Source organism: Bombina bombina, chromosome 3, assembly GCF_027579735.1.
Source record: "Bombina bombina isolate aBomBom1 chromosome 3, aBomBom1.pri, whole genome shotgun sequence".
Classification (NCBI taxonomy): Eukaryota; Metazoa; Chordata; class Amphibia; order Anura; family Bombinatoridae; genus Bombina; species Bombina bombina.
This window is the reverse complement of record NC_069501.1, coordinates 615,178,867-615,191,747: the sequence shown is the minus strand read 5'-3', so window position 1 is coordinate 615,191,747 and position 12,881 is coordinate 615,178,867. Positions and strand designations below refer to the sequence as shown.

The following is a 12,881-nucleotide window of genomic DNA, read 5'->3' as shown; positions in this document are numbered from 1 at the left end:
TGGTTATTGCTACCGCAAGCTCTGAAAATTAACCAGAGGTCAGTTATTTCAAACACACATTTTACATTCTCACATTTAGCATCAGTTCCCTTTCCCAAAGCACAAAAATGTAGAATTTTCTAATTATATTGTTCAATAATAATTGAGAACTGAAAATAAGAAATAAAAGGAATAATTTTTCTCACTTTGCAGTGTTTTGCAATTTCACATTAATATAATCTATTTATAATCTCACCCTTGTCTCCTAATTATTTTGATTCCTAAAATGCTTTCAGAAAATCATGGATCTTTGAACCCTAACATCAAGGGGTCCATCCGATAAAAATCGTCGCCCGCAAAAGCCGGCGACGCCAATATTTGCGCGGGTTTGGTATCACATATACGGCGTAACCTAGAAGTTACGCGCGTATATTTCTGCCGTCGCCAATCAGATTGAGCTCGCATTCTATTGGCTGATCGGAACAGCCAATAGAATGCGAGCTCAATCTGATTGGCTGATTGGATCAGCCAATCGGATTGAACTTGAATCTGATTGGCTGATTCAATCAGCCAATCAGATTTTTCTAACTTAATTCCGATTGGCTGATAGAATCCTATCAGCCAATCGGAATTCGGCGGACGCCATCTTGGATGACGTCATTTAAAGGTACCTCATTCGTAGTTCAGCAGTCGGCCGGGATGGATGCTCCGCGGCGGCGGAGCGAAGAAAGAAGATTGAAGATGCCGCCGGAAGAATGAAGACTTTGCTGCCGCTTGGAGGAAGACGTCGCCGGAGGAAGAATTCTTCTTTGCCGCTTGGAGGAAGACATCGCCGGAGGAAGAATTCTTCTTTGCCACTTGGAGGAAGACATCGCCCGGATCGGATCAGGAGTTCGGCCCGGTGTGGTGAAGACAAGGTAGGGAGATCTTCAGGGGGGTAGTGTTAGGCTTTTTTAAGGGGGGTTTGGGTGGTTTTAGAATAGGGGTATGTGGGTGGTGGGTTGTAATGGGGGGGGTATTGTATTTGTATGCAAAAGAGCTGAATTCTTTGGGGCATGCCCCACAAAAGGCCCTTTTAAGGGCTGGTAAGGTAAAGAGCTTTGAAATTTGTTTAATTTAGAATAGGGCAGGGAATTTTTTTTATTTTGGGGGTTTATTATTTTATTAGGGGGCTTAGAATAGGTGTAATTAGCTTAAAAATCTTGTAATCTTTTTTTTATTTTTTGTAATTTAGTGTTTGTTTGTTTTTGTAGTTTAGTTAATTTAATTGTATTTTTAGATAGATGTTTGTAGTTTATTAAATATATTGATAGTGTAGGTGTATTTGTAACTTAGGTTAGGATTTATTTTACAGGTAATTGGGTAATTATTTTAACTAGGTAGATATTAAATAGTTAATAACTATTTAATAGCTATTATACCTAGTTAAAATAATTAACAATTTACCTGTAAAATAAATATTAACCCTAACATAGCTACAATGTAATTATTAATTATATTGTAGCTATCTTAGGGTTTATTTTATAGGTAAGTATTTAGATTTAAATAGGAATATTTTAGTTTATAAATGAATTAGATTAATTTAATATAAATTTAGTTAGGGTTAGATAGAGTTAATATAGTTAATATAAATACTATAGTAACTATATTAACTATATTAACCCTAATATAATTAGGGTTAATATAGTTAATATATATAATGTAATACCTATATTAACTATAATATACTTAGGGTTAATATAGATAATATAGCTGGCGGCGGAGTAGGTAGATTAAATTAGGGGTTAATCATTTTAATAGAGATGGCGGCGGTGTAAGGGGCTTACATTAGGGGTTAATAATTTTAATATAGATGGCGGCGGTGTTAGGGGCTCACTTTAGGGGGTTATAGATATAATATAGCTGGCGGCGGGGTACGGGAGCGGCGGTTTAGGGGTTAATAGCTTTTTTATTGTTAGGCTAGTGAGGGGGGATAGCGGATAGAGGGTTAGACGTGTCGGGCTATGTTAGGGAGGCGTGTTAGACTTGTCGGGCTATGTTAGGGAGGCGTGTTAGACAGTGCGGGTGTTTTAGACTTTAGTCAGGTTTTATAGGCGCCGGCAGTTTCTAACGTGCCGCAAGTCACTGGCGACGCCAGAAATTTGTACTTGCGCAGATTTCTGGACATCGCTGGTTTGTCAGACTTACGGCACGTTAGCATCTGACGGCGACTTATATGGGATAGCTCGAGTTGCGAGCTGAAACTGCGGGCGACGCCGGTTCCCTCGCTTGCGCCGCAAACTGCGATCTATATCGGATCGCGCCCCATGAACACAACAAAATGAGGCTAATAGTTGACAACATTGTACTATGTGACAATATGAGAATCACTTGACAATTATACTGGTAATAAACCTGTCTAATGGTGAACCTTGCTTTTTTCAAGTGAATGGTCTTATGATATATTTCTATTGCGTGGGGGTATGATACAGACAGAATATACAATTTTATAAAAGTTTCCTGTTTACTTCTATTATCAATTTTGCTTCATTCTCGTGGTATTCTTATTGAAGTGCCTGCATACATAGGGCCAGATTACGAGTTTTGTGGTAAGAGGGGTGTGTTGCTAACTTGCAGTTTATTCTCACCGCTCATTTACCTGCAGCGCTGGTATTATGGGTTTTTATCAACCCGGCGTTAACAGGCAAGAAGTGGTAAACACTCTGAATTTGAGCGTACAGGCACTTCACTGTTACGGGGATTAAGTGAAACCGCATGGGAGACTTTGCTGGCTGAACAGCCTGCTTGGGACTTTATAATTGCCACGTGAACTCAGCAAACAGTTCTTTCTTTTATTCTGCACCAATTAGTTAAACCCACACTGCAACATCTACATTTTAGTACTGTGTTGTAATAGAGAATACCCATGTGGCCCATAAGCAACTGACAAGCTACACTTAGACACTTATAAGCATAATCTACTGAAACAATCCTCTAGACATCTCTTCTTAGTGGGTGCACCAACATATTTGTCCTCCGGCACCCTGACCAACAGCTAATTAACTCCGTAGGTTAAAGAGATATCTGTCTGCACAAATCCACTTGTCACTGCAAGTGTTGGCCTGAACCTGTGGATACTGTGCCTAACTCGTTGGCATCCATTAAGATCCCCTTCCCTCCCCCTTTCTAATGAAAGTGGATAAGTACTTCTTTAAGCTGTCTCCTGCTACCAAATCTAGCATGACTCACAGATCAAAAACCAATGAAAAGAAGCTGAAACAGACCACTGAATCACAACCAGAAACCTCGACCTTCTCAGAGCATGGAGGGGTCTTAGACCCTGACCCACAATCCTTTCTCCTACAAGAATTAAAATCTTTAAAATCTTTTTTTCTCCCCAAAATGGACTCTCTGCAAGCAGGCGTAGACACGCTTACAAGCGAGGTGCGACAGTTTTCCTCTCGACTCACCCAAGCTGAAACCCGCATTTCTGATGTGGAAGACAGACAAATCGCCTCAGCAACTACAATCAAGCAACTGGTAAAGAAAACTCAAACACTCCAAGATCGTATAGACGATCTGGAGAATAGAAGCCGTCGCAACAATTTGCGCATTGTGGGAGTCCCTGAGTCCATCAAAGGCAAAGACCTGCTTGAATTCACAGCACTCAAACTACCGAGGATGCTGGGCCTACACCCTGACATACTACCCATAGATGTTGAGAGGGCCCACCGTGTGGGTCCAGAGAGGGCCCTAGACCAGGCAGGAGCAAGACCTAGACAGGTCATATTCAAGTGTCTCAACTTTCAAGAAAAGCTGAAAATCCTAAGGGCCTACCGCACCCACAGGGAACTCTTGTATGAAGGTTCAAAATTACTCCTGTTCCAGGACTTTTCTATGGATGTCTCCAGACAGAGGAAGGAATTTGCCCCAATTTGTACCCAGCTACATGAACAGGGAAGACAGGTGGCACTGCTGTTTCCTGCAAAGTTACGTCTTCAAACCCAATATGGTGTCAAGATCTTTCACTCTCCTCAAGCTGTGAGGAGCTACTTAGCCACTGAAAATCAGAATCAATGTCCACCAACCTGAAGTATTTCCTTTTTGTTTGCTCTACCATATATTTCTCTCCCTCTGCCATAGGCCTCAAGGCTAGGAAATGGCTGAATCTGTTTTTTTGCTCTCCTCCCTCGGAGAATAGAGGGGACTATTGCCCTGAGGGGCTTCTGGACTCCGGTAAGAGGCTGGACGATGCCTCTTGGGTAATGTTGAATACTGTTATTGTACTGTCTTGTTGGTTATATTTGTTATTTGTTTTGTTTTACAAGTTAGTTACATGCAGAAGGTTCTCTCTGTTACCATTATGTAATACTGTTCGGTTAACACCTCAATCACTTATGGTTAAGCACCCAACCCCACAAGATACGGGGCTACTCATAGGCACTACTCTTAGATCACTTGGCGGGATTGCACATAGATGGCTCATGAGCCAGCATATAAGCACTTACGGGCCTTATCCTATAATACCATACATAGGTTTCACTTTAGTTTTGGCTAGAAAATTCCACTGTTATAAAGGCACTGGGGTATCAGCCACCTCCACTGTCACCATTAGTCTGTACATCTCCCCACACAAACATGTTTGGTAGTCTGGTACCCTCAACACCCTTAATACAATCACCCACCTCTCCCCTCTGTGCTGATATGGTACGGCTAGGTATCACCAAGAGGAGAACTCACTCTCGCCCCCAATCCCGCTTGCAGGAGCTAGTGACCACTTCCATTTTCAATCTAGGCGGTGATATCATATTCACACCTCTTTCTTTTATGTATTTGATGTTAACTCTGCACATTACCTCAGATATTGATATGTTTTGCCTGTTTTACTTGTTGTTCTTGTGGTTTGGTAATCTGCCTACGTTTAGAAGATTTCAGAGGCTGACATCATGTGGCTTAATGGGGTTAGAGCTCCAAATAGGTGGGTTTCATTATGCAACACTGCACTATGCGGGAATTCTCACTGGGGATAGTATCAGACAACTGGCTAGGTTACCATACAGACGGCCCACACCTCAGAAGGCAAACTTTCATTGGTGCTACCTTATAACTCCTTACAAAGTGGTTATCTTAATTTCTGCTGGAAAATGTTACTACTGTAACTGCTCCGGGAACTCATTGGTGACACACACACCCCTACTATGTATACCTGCCTATATACATACACACGGTAACCGGGCCCCCTTGCCGCTTATGGTACATCCCCCTACTTTGCCCCTAGAGTCTGGTTTGGAACGATTAGGTTGCTCTAAGGTAGAGACCCACATTATGTTGATTGCTGCTGTGTCTAAACTATTTCACTACATCATGTGTGTATTACTTCTTTCTATGCATTTTATACTGGACCTATGCCTTCTTATAAGTTGAGCGCTGCTTTGTTATATGTTATATTACTGTGTTGGTACCCCGCACATGCCCTTTCCCTCTTTTCCCCTTTTCTCCCCCCCCCCCCCCTTTTTTTTTTTTTTTTTTTTTTTTTTTTTTTTTTCTTTCATTGCTGATAAACATATTATGACGTGACATGTCTCTAAAAGTAGTGACCTGGAATGTGGGAGGTATTCACTCCCCCATAAAGCGTAAGGCTATTCTCACGCATCTTAGGAAGTTGGGTACTGACGTTGCCCTACTACAAGAAACCCACCTAACAGATATAGAGCATCAGAAGTTACAGAGAGATTGGGTAGGACATGTAGTATTCCTCTCACATACTAGTGCCAGTCGCGGATTAGCCATTGCATTTGGGAAGAAAGTCTCAGTTAAGGTGGAAAATTCTTATTTTGATAGGGATGGTAGACATATGATAGTACAGGCCATGGTAAATTCAGTGAGATATGTATTTTGTAATCTCTATGCCCCTAATCAGAGAGCGATGGGCTTCTGGACTGACTTGACACGACACCTAGCTCCACACATAGGCTCAAACCTGATAATTGGGGGGGACTTTAATATTTCACCTACTCACACCTTAGACAGACTTTGGTTGGAACCGCACTCTTTTCGGGACCCCAAATCAAACTATAAAGCCAGATATGAAACAAAAATTTTTGGTATGCTGGAGGCCGACCTGGGGGTCTGTGACATCTGGAGGCTGCAGAACCCGGAAGGCAAAGATTATACATGCCTGTCCAAAGCTAAACACACACTATCCAGAATCGACCTTTTCATGACGGCCTGTAACTTAATCACCCACATTCATAGGTGTAAAATACACGACATCCTACTGTCAGATCATGCACCTGTGGAGTTAACATTGGGAACCCGGGGGCCGCGGTCCAATAGGAACATCCTTAGATTCCCTACATACTTATCTACTTCAGAGGCATTCACTAAATTCTTGCGACACACTTGGACAGACTTTGCCACTGACAACGCTGCTCATGTAGATGACACACAGCTCTTCTGGGACACGGCGAAAGCAGTGTCTGCGGGGGCCATAATCTCCTATGTATCGAAGCTCCGATATAACACACAATATAAATATCGATCCTTACAGAGGCAGTTGGGACTGTCTTACCAATCTTACTTGCAGGCTAAGACTAAAGCAAGCTATGAGACATATATAGCGAGTAAAGCAGAATTGGAGGCCTTTATGAAACAACAAACTGCATCTGGGCTACTCAAGTCCACGGGCAGATATTACAGGTTCGGGAGCAGAGCAGGTAAAATGCTTGCATCTCTGACAAGGCCGCAGACATCTAGGACTAACATAGCAGCAATTAGATCACGAGGCGCGACACACACTAAACCGGCTGACATAGCACAATGCTTTGCACAGTTCTTCGCAGAACTATACACAAACCAAGACAGAGCCCCGGAGGGTGTTCAGGCTCGATTTTGGCAATCGATGCAACTCCCTCAAATCACACAAGAGCAGAGTGATGCACTCAATGCCCCCATAACTGTTGAGGAGTTGACATCTACTCTAAGGTCCCTGCCGATGGGCAAGGCGTCGGGCCCTGACGGCCTACCAGCCGAATTTTATAAGCTGCTTCTACCCCAAATCACACCCACTTTGACCAATCTGTACAATGCTTTCCTACATACGGAAGCTTCTCCCTCCAATAATTTCACGGCGGCTCACATTACACTTATTCCCAAGCCAGGGAAAGATCTCTCCTTACCAGGGTCTTACAGGCCAATATCGCTGCTGAACACAGACTACAAGCTGTTCATGAAGATCTTAGCGAACAGACTAAAAGTAGTCCTTCCAGACATTATACACCCCGATCAAACGGGTTTTGTGTTCAGACGATCATCAGTGGTGAATCTCCGTAGGGTACTGCAAGTCATAGAGCACTACTGGTTGAAGGGACAGGAGAGATCGGAGGGGGTCAAATCGGAGGCCTTCCTGCTATCCCTGGATGCAGAGAAGGCCTTTGATAGGGTGGAGTGGCCCCACCTAGTAGATTCCATGTACAAATTCGGGTTCAGGGGTCCATTCCTAGAGATTATAAACAAAATGTATCAACACCCGACTGCACGGGTTATGGTGAATGGGCTTTTCTCATCAGATTTTCAATTACAGAGAGGCACCAGACAAGGGTGCCCTCTGTCGCCGTTACTTTTTAACATAGCATTGGAGCCCTTGGCTCTGAAGCTGCGGCAAATTTTTCCCGGAATAACGATAAAAGGTGTTTCCCTGCATTTGGCGCTATACGCCGATGACATGCTGCTCTTTGTGGATACGCCCTCCGCGCATATACCCCGTATATTACACACAATTGCAGACTTCGGCACCTTCTCGGGCTACAGAGTAAACGCCGCAAAGTCGGAGATTCTGTGGCTGCAGAGACACCAGAATGTGAATCACTCCTATCCTTTTGTGGAGATATCGGGAGGACTCTCATACCTGGGTATTAAATTGCATCGGGACCCATCCAAAATGTATGATCTAAATATATCTTCCAAGTGTTCAGAGCTGGTCTCCTTACTGACAAACTGGGCTAATCTCCCCCTGGGCTTATCTGGTCGTATCAGTTTGATTAAAATGACAATCTTACCCAAGATTTTGTATCCCCTACTCATGTTGCCATTTTTGATTACAAAAAGGGATTTAAAGATCCTCACCCATGCACTATCACGATTTATATGGAGAGGTGGTAAACCACGGATTGCTGCTGACAAACTACACCTCCCATTCTTGGGGGGAGGCCTGGGTCTCCCTAATCTAAAGCTTTACAATTGGGCGGCGCTGGCCAGGCTAGTAACTGACTGGCAACTAGCCACGAATCATTTCTCTGAACCGGCTCTGGAGGAAGCGATTCTCGCGCCTCTGAAACCGGCCTACCTCCCGTATGCAAAATTATTGTCCCTGCCACCTGCAGTTGCCTGTAGTGTGCTATATCGAGACCCGCTAAAAGCATGGCAAATGATCCACAAGTTCTTGGGGGTAGCCGGCCCTCCCCCTAGGTACATACCAATTTCCGGGAATGCGGACTTCCCGGCAGGAAGCGAACATGAACCATTTCTTATATGGAAAACTCTCGGTATCAGAGTTTTGGGGGATGTCTTGGACCCTCTGCTTCGTACCATACGCTCTTTTCAGGAGCTACAGGCTAAATACCAGATCCCGCAGCGGCATTTCTATGCATATCTCCAACTGCGACACTATGCATCGTCCCTACAGACAACCAACACTGGTTTCTGGGACCCATCGCCCTTCGCTATAGCGCAGACATTATTTCAGGTGGGGAGATTTTCTCTCTCGCACTTCTACACCCGCCTGGTAAGACAAACAGAGACCCTAATCCAAACCAATATGTTGGCGAGACTGGTCGCAGACTTTTCAACTGCAGTGACAGTACAAGACTTAACGGACAGCCTAGACCTTGCAAGACGGGCTACACTTGCGATTCCTCTCAGAGAGGCGCAGGTCAGACTAATCCACAGGGATTATATCACACCTCATAGACTATCTAAATGGAGTGATCGGTACCCTAACCAATGCATTAAATGCAGCAGTGAATCCCCTTCTTTCCTACATTACTGGTTTGCCTGCCCGATTACCAGACGTTTTTGGGGTCATATGCAATACTGGGTTAAAACCACGTTTCATATAGAAATAGAGATAAAAACAGCAGAGATTTACCTCTTTAAGTGGGGCGACGCACATAAACAACTGCATCAGATACTAACATTATGCATGTTGCTGGCAAGGAAGTGCATCTTGTCTAGATGGACCTCCAAACTCCCCCCAACTATAGCTCAGTTTAAACGTTTACTAATCAGACAGCTATACATAGAACAATATGATGCACGCTTGGATACGATGCGTAGACTAAGGCCGTTTTGGAAAAAATGGTGCCCGTTTATAAATACCCTACACAGGGATTTAAAAGACCAAATCCTAAAACCATTCTTACACTCCGAAATATTGTCCTCTCTCAATGTTGATGAGGGTGGTGATGCATCATTGGTGCAACCTGACTCCCCTAATGAGCGTGCCAATGCCGCGACCCTCCCAACGGAAATTATGCTTTTCTAATTTTTTTTTTTTTTTTTTTTTTTTTTTTTTTTTTTTTTTCTCGCTTCTCTCCTCTCTCTCCCCATCCTCCGCCCTCATCCCTCCCCCCATGCCCCTCCATCCAAGAAGAGTAATTTCGGAGTAATCCGTTAGCATGTTGTTATATGTTACATATTGTTAAGCACTGTTTAGATGTTTAGATGTTTTAAAAAAAAAGAAAATTTTTGCAAAATCAGGGCAGATATGACGGACCTTAACCTGTGATTACAAAAGACTCCTATTCAGATGCACTAAGTCTATCTGATTCACTCTCGGATGTTCGACTCACTATTCATCATAGAATAAAACTTTGTTAGCGCACTTCATCATGTCTGGCTCCGGAACCTGTATCATTTTGATGTACTTGTTCATATTGTATCTTGTATCTTCCAATAACCTGCATCTGATTGTTTTTGATTGTACCTGTTGTATTTGTTCCTGACTAATAAAAAGAATTAAAAAAAAAAAAACAGGCAAGAAGTGAGCGTAGAGCAAAATTGAGCTCCACACTGCACTCCAATACAAGCGCTGCTTAAGTCAGCGGTGAGCTGGTTATACGTGCTCGTGCACAATTTCCCCATAGACATCAATGGGGAGAGCCGGCTGAGAAAAAGTCTAACACCCTCCAAAAAGCAGCGTAAAACTCAGTAACGCAGCCTCATTGATTCCTATGGGGAAACTAAATTTATGTTTACACCTAACACCCTAACCCCCGAGTCTAAACACCCCTAATTTTACACTTTTCAACCCCTAATCTGCCGCCTCCGACATCGCCGACACCTACATTATATGTATTAACCCCTAATCTGCCACCCCTAACATCTCCGCCACCTACCTACATTTATTAACCCCTAAACTGCAGCACCCAACATCGCCACCACTATTCTAAATTTATTAACCCCTAAACCTAAGTCTAACCCTAACACCCCCTAACTTAAATATAATTAAAATAAATCTAAATAAAATTACTATCATTACCTAAATTATTCATATTTAAAACTAAATACTTACCTGTAAAATAAACCCTAAGCTAGCTATAATATAACTAATAGTTACATTGAATCTTGCTTAGGGTTTATTTTTATTTTACAGGCAAGTTTGTATTTATTTTAACTAGGTAGAATAGTTACTAAATAGTTATTAACTATTTAATAACTACCAAGCTTAAATAAATACAAATTTACCTGTAAAATAAAACATAACCTAAGTTACATTAACACCTAACACCATACTACAATTAAATAAATTACCTAAATAAAATACAATTAAATAAATTAAATACAATTAGCTAAATTACAAAAAACAAAACACTAAATTACAGAAAATAAAAAACAATTTACAAGATATTTAAACTAATTACACCTAATCTTAGAGCCCTATCAAAATAAAAAAAGCCCCCCAAAATAAAAAAAAACCTAGCCTAAACTAAACTATCAATAGCCCTTAAAAGGGCCTTTTGCGGGGCATTGCCCCAAAGAAATCAGCTCTTTTACCTGAAAAAGAAATACAAACAACCCCCCCAACAGTAAAACCCACCACCCACACAACCAACCCCCAAATAAAACCCTAGCTAAAAAAACCTAAGCTCTTAAAAGGGCATTTAGCTCTATTGCTGCCCAAAACCCTAACCAAAAAATAAAAACCACCCAATACACCCATAAAAAATCCTAACACTAACACCCGAAGATCCACTTACCGGGAGAAGTCTTCATCCAAGCGGCAAGATGTCCTCAACGAAGCCGGCAGAAGTGGTCTTCCAGACGGCATCTTCTATCTTCATCCTTCCGACACGGAGCGGCTCCATCTTCAAGACATCCGGCGTGGAGCATCCTCTTCAATCGACGTCTTCTTGCTGAATGAAGGTACCTTTAAATGACGTCATCCAAGATGGCGTCCCTTAGATTCCGATTGGCTGATAGAATTCTATCAGCCAATCGGAATTAAGGTTGAAAAAATCCTATTGGCTGATGCAATCAGCCAATAGGATTGAACTTCAATCCTATTGGCTGATCCAATCAGCCAATAGGATTGAGCTTGCATACTATTGGCTGTTCCAATCAACCAATAGAATGCAAACTCAATCCTATTGGCTGATTGGATCAACCAATAGGATTTTTTCAACCTTAATTCCGATTGGCTGATAGAATTCTATCAGCCAATTGGAATCTAAGGGACACCATCTTGGATGACATCATTTAAAGGTACCTTCATTCAGCAAGAAAACGTCGATTGAAGAGGATGCTCCGCACCGGATGTCTTGAAGATGGAGCCGCTCCGTGTTGGAAGGATGAAGATAGAAGATGCCGTCTGGGTGAAGACTTCTGCCCATCTGAAGGACCACTTCTGCCCGTCTGGAGGACCACTTCTGCCGGTTTCGTTGAGGACATCTTGCCACTTGGATGAAGACTTCTCCCGGTAAGTGGATCTTCAGGGGTTAGTGTTAGGATTTTTTATGGGTGTATTGGGTGGGTTTTATTTTTAGGTTAGGGCTTTGAGCAGCAATAGAGCTAAATGCCCTTTTAAAGGCAATGCCCATCCAAATGCCCTTTTCAGGGCAATGGGGAGCTTAGGTTTTTTTAGTTAGGGCTTTATATTGGGGGTTGGTTGTGTGGGTGGTGGGTTTTACTGTTGGGGGGTTGTTTGTATTTCTTTTTCAGGTAAAAGAGCTGATTTATTTGGGGCAATGCCCCACAAAAGGCCCTTTTTAGGTCTATTGATAGTTTAGTTTAGGCTAGGGGTTTATTTTATTTTGGGAAGACTTTTTTATTTTGATAGGGCTCTTAGATTAGGTGTAATTAGTTTAAATATCTTGTAATTTGTTTTTTATTTTCTGTAAGTTAATAACTATTTAGTAACTATTCTACCTAGTTAAAATAAATACAAACTTGCCTGTAAAAATAAAAATAAACCCTAAGCTAGCTACAATTTAACTATTAGTTATATTGTAGCTAGCTTAGGGTTTATTTTATAGGTAAGTATTTAGTTTTAAATAGGAATACTTTAGGTAATGATAGTAATTTTATTTAGATTTATTTAAATTATATTTAAGTTAGGGGGTGTTAGGGTTAGGGTTAGACTTAGGTTTAAAGGGTTAATAAATTTAGAATAGTGGTGGCGACGTTGGGGACGGCAGATTAGGGGTTAATAAATGTAGGTAGGTGGCGGCGATGTTGGGGGCAGCAGATTAGGGGTTAATAGGTAAAATGTTGGTGGCGGAGATGTCTGGAGTGGCAGATTAGGGGTTAATAAGTATAATGTAGATGGAGGCGATGTTAGGGGTGGCAGATTAGGGGTTAATAATATTTAACTAGTGTTTACAAGGCTGGAGTGTGGCAGTTCAGGGGTTAATATGTTTATTCTAGTG

General features: G+C 42.1%; 1 protein-coding gene across 1 annotated transcript in view; it reads right to left on the bottom strand.

The window, feature by feature from the left end:
• TINAGL1 (tubulointerstitial nephritis antigen like 1) overlaps positions 1-12,881 on the bottom strand; it is a 138,059-nt gene that overhangs the window by 67,290 nt on the left and 57,888 nt on the right. The gene's annotated exons all lie outside the window — the stretch shown is intronic.